Raw genomic sequence first — 8,093 nt, forward strand, 5'->3', positions numbered from 1 at the left:
TGAGAAACGTGCGCGCTTTTGCCCACAGCACCCGGCTCCGGCGCGATCCCAGCGCCGCCGCAGCTTCGTGACGTCAAGCCCGCGTCTCGTGCAACGTTTCATCCATGCAACGTTTCATCCATGATATGCCCAGCTCTTAAGTTACTACCACATCTCGGAGCCCCCTACACGTCCCGCAGTCGTGGCCGGTTAAGGCGTTGGACTAGAAATCCATTGGGGTCTCCCCGCACAGGTTCGAATCCTGTTGACTGCGCAAACATTTTTTTTTTAAGAAGGCAGGTGGGATGGCAATCGATGCGAGCACGGACGCCGGACGGATGGACGGACAAGGCGAGACCCTAAGGAGCTTTGCCCCTAAAACTATCCACCTCACCGGGAGTGTTCCGAGTGCGTCTTCTTGAATTGGGACTCCCCAGAGTACCCTCCAGGGTTTCGCCCAAGTTACCCGAGTGTAAGCGTTATTTTCGGCAGACTCACTCACTGATGCATAACTACGAGCCAAAAACCCCTTGGTGTGTGCATTATGGTGTGTGCCTGCACACAAGGTATGCAAGCCCCTGCACTGCTTTACTGTATCAATGTCATAATTCGTCCCGAGCGTTCGGGACGAATTACCCAATGCGGAGTCTTCCAGAGCTATCGAACGTTTCCTCCCATAGCGCACTCGCCGGCACTTTTGAACACGATCGAATTAAGCGAAAAGTCGAGTTAACCAATGTCGAGATAACGATACTGCATTCCCGATTTAAATGAAGAAAATCCGACTTAAATAAAACCGATTTAAATCACTACGATTTGCTTAATTTTTTTCAAACAAATCACAATTTTTACTCTCATTAGCAGGCACTACTCCAACAGGTTCGAGAGACCTTCACAACCGACAGCCATCTCCTCGACGCAGTGTAAAATAACTTGCGCACTCACCCGCTGCCTCAGCCGAAGGATCTCCGCCTGGTTCACGACGGGCCGGTTCTCGATTTTGCGTGCTCGGTCCGCGTACCGCAGCGTGTTCAGGGCGGCCGGGCTCACACACGCTATCATGACGGTGTGCCGCCCCTGTGCAGAGACGGATGAGGAAGGCTCGTCGCCAGGAACGTAGGCTCCCAAGCTAGGTTCCTAGGAACCTAATGTTCCCCAAATTACTTTGATGGGTCCCCACACCTAATCAAACAGTTCTGCCAGTTTAAGCACAACTGTGGCGAAAAGTGCTGTTTTGGGCGAGCTGGTTGCTCATGATTTCCAACGTAAGCGTAATCAAGCCTGCATATTTTAGAGTAGTCTTACAGATGCATCTCGCCAAACCAACTTTCCTAAAAAAATGTTTAGTCGATATTAACATTGCCACTCTGATTCAGCTGAGACACCGAAACATGCTTATACGTTTGCACATAAAAAAATCATTGTGAACTTCTGCAAAAAAAAAACAAAAAAAAAATTAATGCTGAATGCGTCATAAGGCTGGGTTTCGTGACAACGGCAACATGTTCTTTCTCTTGTTCAAACCGACGATCTTCCTAGCATCTTGCGCGACGAGTGGCGAAAAAACAGCAAGATTAATGGTAAGCTCCGTTACAAATTTTCTTTTTGTCATGCCGCGCATAAAAACACGAATGCGGCGTCAATGCCACGCTTTTATTCACCCGTATTTTTTTCATCAATACTTCTTACTGGCTGGGTGCAATCTGCTAACAGCGGAAAGACCGTCAAGTGTAAATTCTGCAAGTGCAAGCTGATATATAAGCTATCGAAACTTCCAACTGAAGATAAAAAAATGTTCACGTTCATTTGTTAAAGCAAGTGGCAGTCCAGATGCAACTACAGCTTCCTAATTCTTCATCCGCACTTTGAAGTCAGAACTTATTGCAGTCAATTTCTAGCCCACTGGACCATACAACCTGCTTACTGGCAGGAAGCGGCCGCTTGGAGGGGCGTTTCTGAAGTGTGCCCTTCTCAACAACTCGCAGCAGGTACGCTGAGACTGCTGTCGCTTGCAGCATCGAATGCGGATTCTGAACGTGCGTTTTCTCAAGTTTCACTAACAAAAACTCAATTGAGAAAGAAGGGGAAGCTGAATGTCCTTGTGGCGTTTCTGAAACTAAAGTTCGGGCTGAAGCTGCAAGAGGAAACGACCTCCACATTTGACGTGCCCATCGAGCTTCTTAAAAACTTACCCTCAATTACTCTAGATGTGGGAGCACTTCTTCACGTTGATTAAGGTTGTACATAGCCTTATTTTACCACTTCGTATGACATTTTTTTTTTAGAAAAAACGGTGGCGACATTTTTGGCGCCAAGACAATAAAATCGCTACTTTTGGCTACTTATGAGTCGTGTTTTGGCTACTTTCAACAACCGCCCAACGGCAACGAGTTACGGAGTGGCACTCCGTAACTCGTCGGTTGCAAAAGGTGGTTTTCGACTTACCTTGCCGATCGCTGTGAGGCAACACCCACTCCGTTGTCCGCTGCAAAAAAGACATACGGTTGACGCTGTCTTAATAGACCATTTGCCCCCAAGTGCCCCGGCCCGCACTCGAGGAATCATGGGAGCGGTGTTCCCTCAGCTCCTTAGTGATCGGTAATTTCGACCCTATCCTTGGTTACACAGCTTCTGGCGAAATCTTCTCGCGCGTCGACAGACAACTTCTGGCACTTAGATGGCCGCGTTGCTTTGGTTTGCTTAGGTCAGCGATTTCACCCGCGTCGGAACCCTCGTTGCCGAGAATCCGCCTGTGGGTGAAATCGTTTGAAGTGTCATGACCACTCAGGGCCGTACCCAGAAAAAAATTTCGGGGGGGGTTTTCGAGGACAACGGCGGCCATTTTGTCTTATTTTCGCCTATGAATCATGTGCATCGGTGGCATATAATGGAGAGTTATAGCAAACCGAAGAACCGGTCCCGGTTTGGTACCCGGTAGCCGACCGGTGCCACTGCGCGTGCGCAGAGGTGGAGATTAAAATCGGCTGGCTGCAAGTGCACCGACCAGGGCCGTACCCAGAAAAAAATTTCGGGGGGGGTCAGAACCCTGGTTACGGCCCTGCTGAACCACTGAACAGTGGTCACGACGGGCCACTGAACAGTGCCACTTTCATTGGCAAAGATAGCAACACCAGGGACGATGACACCGCCACTCCGCCGCCACTGCCCTCGTGGCGGCCATCGCAACTATCGACATGGCCAGTACACACCTAGCAGCACATTTCCTCGACCGGAGCTTGTTGCATTTGAATGGTACGAAGGCTGCCATTATGTACAGAATGCACAGGCAGGGAAGCCTCGATCGCCTCCTGCAGGCGTAATGAACATAAACATACTATTCTATTCTTTTTGCGCATTATTTTTAAGGACGCCAGACATAAGCAAGAAGCGAATATGGCGAAGTGATTTCCAATTCCCGTCGACTTCGTTACAACCGGCCTCAACGGTATTTCGATGTAAACTATAAACCTACATGCCACATTGGAGCGCAAGTGATCGCCCTCACCAGAAGCATCTGCTCGCTGGAGCGCGTCAGCTGGTTCAGCGCAGACATCAGGTTTCTGCTCAGCTCCTGGTTCCTCTCAGCCAGGTCGGCCGAGTGCTCGAGCAGAGCCCTGCGCTGCTGAGCGCACGTGGCCAGAGAGCATGTGGCTTCTTGGACCTGCAGTGGAGAGGGATCCAGTCGCTCGTGGTACAAAGTTGAGACTGCTGCATTTTTGCGGTGTACTAGTTGAAATTCTTTTACAAAATATCTGTGCGTTTTATACAGGGTGTCTAGCAGAGATTTTGGAAAAATTACCGGACTTTCCAGGTTTTTCCCAATAATTTCAGATAAATTCCCTGGCCACTGTATAGGCGGTTAAATACATAAAACCATTATAACACAAGGCATTGAGCATTGAGCACTGTGAGGATCATTTTGCTACTTTTGGCCTCCACATTTGAGGCCTCCACATTTGACGTGCCCATCGAGCTTCTTAAAAGCTTACCCTCAATTACTCTAGATGTGGGAGCACTTATTCACGTTGATTAAGGTTGTACATAGCCGTATTTTACCACTTCGCATGACAATTTTTTTAGAAAAAACGGTGGGCGACATTTTTGGCGCCAAGAGAATAAAATCGCTACTTTTGGCTACTTTCACCAACCGCCCAACGGCAACACTCCGTAACTCGTCGGTTGCAAAAGGTGGTTTTCGACTTACCTTGCTGATCGCTGTGAGGCAACACCCACTCCGTAGTCCGCTGCTATGGCGGCTACCCGGCCGCAGTTACGGCCGGTTCGTCCGTTAACTGCGGAACAAAAGGGACATAAGGTTGACGCTGTCTTAATATTTGCTATAGCCCCCAAGTGCCCCGGAGAATTTTTTTTTTTTTTTTTTTGTCTACAAGTATTGACCTTTGCTGTGCAAGTCTGCCACGGAGGTAATATATCTCGTTCGAACTGCTGGCAAGAATCGTGAAACTTGCTCTGGTCCCGAATGATTTAGGGTCATTTCCAATCCAATTGGGATGAAATGAATGCAGCTACTGCAATTACCGTTTGCTAAGTGCAAATATGCGAGCTTGCCCTTTGACAATATCCCTGACAGTTCCCTGTATTTCCGGTAATTAAAATTTCCCTGACAATTCGCGGTTTTCCTGGTCCCCCCCAGACACACTGTTTATACAACGGAGAGTTTTTTCTTTTTTTTCTACAAGTATTGACCTTAGCTGTGCAAGTCTGCCACGGAGGTAATATATCTCGTTCGAACTTCTGGCAAGAATCGTGAAACTTGCTCTGGTCCCGAATGATTTAGGGCCATTTCCAATCCAATTGGGATGAAATGAATGCAGCTACTGCAATTACCGTTTGCTAAGTGCAAATATGCGAGCTTGCCCTTTGACAATATCCCTGACAGTTCCCTGTATTTCCGGTAATTAAAATTTCCCTGACAATTCGCGGTTTTCCAGGTCCCCCCCAGACACACTGTTTATACAACGGAGAGTTTTTTTGTTTTTTTTTCTACAAGTATTGACCTTAGCTGTGCAAGTCTGCCACGGAAGTAATATATCTCGTTCGAACTTCTGGCAAGAATCGTGAAACTTGCTCTGGTCCCGAATGATTTAGGGCCATTTCCAATCCAATAGACCATTTGCAGTCTCTCCCAAGCGCCCCGGCGCGCGCGCGAGGAATCTTGGGATCGGTGTTCTGTCGGCCCCCGTCGTCTGGCTGCTCTCCGTTGGAATCGCATCACCTCGCCCTAGACATACTTTTCATCTTCGTTGTTTATACTTAATAATCCTCTTTTTTATCTACTCCAGTGTATTTTTCTTGTTCATAAGTGTATCTATTTCGTTCAGCGCTTTGTATTTCTTCTGTATATTACGTGTTTTTGTGCATATTCCATCGTTTTCGACGCGGCCGTCGACGGACACCACGCCGCTTCGTTCGCCGCTCCCGGGGTGAGTACTGACTGTTGCCGTTACGCTCTATCCCGCTCCTAGGCCGTTCATTTAACTCGTGTGCGGTCGCGAGAGAGCAGTTTCGAACATCACTACAAATGTCACCGCTGTAAGCAGAGAAATAAAGTAGTCATCACGAAGCGAAGGCCGACATGCCTTCGCTTCGTGATGCGCTCGCCCTGTGAAATGTGAGCGTGGGATATCGAGTACTGCTTGCGTGCTCAACATTCGGGACGGTGCTTTGTCGTTGCGATCTTTTTGCCCTTCGGACGCTTGCGAAGCTGTACCAGCGGTCGGCGTGCCTCGGCAGCGCTCGTCAACAACCGTCCGCGCAGCATCACATCCTTCGCGTTCGGTTCTTCGTCGCGGCGGGAGAAGGGGTTCTGACTGCGTTTTATGCATAGTATGGGGGAGATTCCATTGTTTATCGAAATTACAGTTCAGCTAGCGCGCTCACTGTGGTGAGGCAAGATTGCCCCTGCGAACCGCGCTAACACAGCGTCCCGCGAGTGCATATCTTTATTGATCATCCCGTTTTCACGCAAGCGCGTGCATATGAAATGCTAGACACTTTTTAGTGGCTCTGCGAACTGCTTCTTTTGGACGAACACTGACGCATTGAAAGCTGGAGTGTCTTTGCCACTCCTGTACAACACTTCACGGTCGTGCCAGCAGCTTTATGCTGCTGGCACGAAACGGATTATGGTCAAAACGCGTTCTTCGTATTCAGAGCTGCACTATATCATGGACACTGACAGGGCAGCAGCAACAAGCAGCTCAGTGACACTGGAGATGCTTGTCCCCAATGCCAGTGCGTGGCTTGCTTTCAGAATGCTCCTTCGACTGTGTAATGTTCGAAAGTGCACAAGAAGTTGTAGATTACAAAAGCTGGCATGTTTGCCTAATAGCAAACGCTCTTTTTTTAGCACAAAGTTTACAGCAGGCTTTTTTTGAGGGGTTGTTACCCTAGATGAACTCTTACTTCGCAAGTTTAGGTTAATTCTGTCAAAACAACACCAAACCCATTAAAAAACTGTGTTGGTCAAATTTCCGTCCTCCTTTTAAAACGCTGACTGAGCTGCCTTTTTTTCAGGGAAGGCTATGGCGACACGGGATGTACCAGAGCCGCAAGAGCTACCACTTCCAGCAGGACCTTGGACCAAGCAGCTGAAGGACTTTCCTTCCGCATTCTCGGAAAGCCACATCCAAGGGCATGGCCAAGCAGCTGGAGCACAGAAGCACACAAGTTCTGGCTACAAAATGTTCAAGGCCCACAAAGTGCAGAACATCTTCCTCCACACCACAAGTGCATCAGAGACAATTGTCAAGGCTAACGTGGAGGCTTCCATGACCCTTACGAAGCGATACGCAGTGCATGCTGTGCTCTGCCAAGATGGGCAGGTCAGCAAGGCTTCCTGTTCCTGCAAGGCTGGACAAGGCGGTGTGTGCAAGCATGTGGCAGCACTGCTTTGGCACATGCTAGACCTGATAAGGGAGGGAAGGTCCTACATCCCGGATGCTCTGGCCTGCACTGAGGGAGCAAGGCAGTGGGGCCCATCTTCAAAGAGAGGTGCAAGTACGGTGTCGTTCAACGAACTAGAATTCGTCAAGCACGACTCTAGCAACAAGGCGAAGAGTGCGAGAAAAACCACGGAAGTGCATGTGGACGTGGCGCAGGCAACCGTCAAGAGGCTGCATACAGATTTCATTGAGAAGGGAATATTCCCAATGTTTGCGGACGTGATGGAAGAAGCTGCCTTCACACCCTTGCCAAGGAAGGTTCAGGAGCACTCGAACACGGATGATGGGGCCTCTGCAGCACGGATCAGCTTGCCCATAAAAGAGTGCTGGAATCACCAGATGCCACCAAGCGATCCATGCACCCTGACTCTTACACAAGCTCAGCACCTGGAGGAACAGACACGTGGCCAAAGCAGAAGTATGCTGTGGCACACGGAACGTGAGAAAAGGATCACGGCATCACAGTTCGGAGACATCGTCAAACGACAAGCACCCGTGAACGAAAAGTTTCTCAGGACGATTTTCTCGGGCGGACATGGCACGACACGTCACATGAGGGCGGGACTTCAGAATGAGGCGGCTGCTCTGAAGCGCTACAAGGCCAAGCAAAAGGTCCAAGTCTTTAGTGTTGGCCTTTGCATCAACCCTGGCCTTCCCATGCTGGGGGCATCACCAGACGGGCTGGTCTGGGACGAAGATATACAGGAGTACGGACTAGTCGAAGTGAAGACCGTGTCACGGGCGATAGATGCGAACCTGACGACCTTCGAGGAGGTGATGAGCAGAGGGTTTGTGGAGTTTATCCATGCGGACAAGAGTGTCGACAAAAAGCACAAGCACTACTACCAGGTGACAGGACAACTTGCGCTCACAGGACTGGAGTGGTGTGACCTTGTTGTTGACTGGGCGAAAGACTGCTGGGTCACACGGGTGCCCTTTGATGAGGCACTCTGGGTGAACGTTATGGTGCCACGCCTGACAGACTTTTTTTTTAAATATCGGAAAGACTGAGTGTTGATCATAAAATTGTAGTGTCTGTTGTGGGCGGTTCTAGTGCCAAGTTTGGACACTTTTGGTAATCGGGTTGCAAACACTGCCCGCGTGGGTGGGCGGCTCCGTACGTCAGCCTGCTGGTTTCGACTTCGACAA

This window comes from Ixodes scapularis, unplaced genomic scaffold, assembly GCF_016920785.2.
Source record: "Ixodes scapularis isolate PalLabHiFi unplaced genomic scaffold, ASM1692078v2 PGA_scaffold12__126_contigs__length_90152505, whole genome shotgun sequence".
NCBI lineage: Eukaryota > Metazoa > Arthropoda > Arachnida > Ixodida > Ixodidae > Ixodes > Ixodes scapularis.